The following is a 754-nucleotide window of genomic DNA, read 5'->3' as shown; positions in this document are numbered from 1 at the left end:
GGGTGAAGGCACAGGCTTGCCTTCATAAAGATGAAACCAGGAGGTGCGTGTCAGAATTTGTGATGTCAGCGCATTGATGAGTTTTAATGAGCACTGTAATTAGGAATCACTCCCATGTTGGGTTATTCATGCACTATACCAAAGTGGTGCCTAAGACCCTAATCAATGTTAAGTAGTCCTTCATCTTAATTAATAACCCACTCCATTACTTAAATGACACAGTGGGATCTTTTGAGTAATTGTTGTCAGTTGCAATAAATAGAGAACCCATTCATGTTATGTGTGGATGATTTAAAGTCCAGTGCATTAACGGTACCCTTTTGTAGTGCTTACTAAACACATATAGCAATTAATAAAGCAGTTTATGATGGAGAGATAGATGGAGGGAATCAGGTTAATGTCATTATGTTTACACATTGGTTCTTGTCTAAACCACTTACGCCTAAAGACAACATGTAGATAAGATTATAATGATTATGTTAGATTAGATATTTAAAAGACACGCAGGCAGGTCCATATGTATGATGATCCAAACCTCAGTCTGGGGCTTTGCAGAAAGTAACACAGTCAACCTTTTCAGTACTAAGCATGGATAAACTATGACATCGAACACAAGTCCAGCTCTGTTTTTACTTTACATAGCAAAATAAAACCCAGTAGGGTCTGCGTTAATGTTTTTTTTTTTTTTTGCCACAGCAGAGCTGCAATGCATTTCCTCTCAGACTCACTTCAGTTATGACTCCACTTACAGCAT

The sequence above is a fragment of the Micropterus salmoides genome, unplaced genomic scaffold, assembly GCF_014851395.1.
Source record: "Micropterus salmoides isolate LMB-PRFRI ecotype aquatic unplaced genomic scaffold, ASM1485139v1 Ms_hic_scaffold_18, whole genome shotgun sequence".
In the NCBI taxonomy this organism is placed as follows: domain Eukaryota; kingdom Metazoa; phylum Chordata; class Actinopteri; order Centrarchiformes; family Centrarchidae; genus Micropterus; species Micropterus salmoides.
This window is presented reverse-complemented; position numbering follows the sequence as displayed.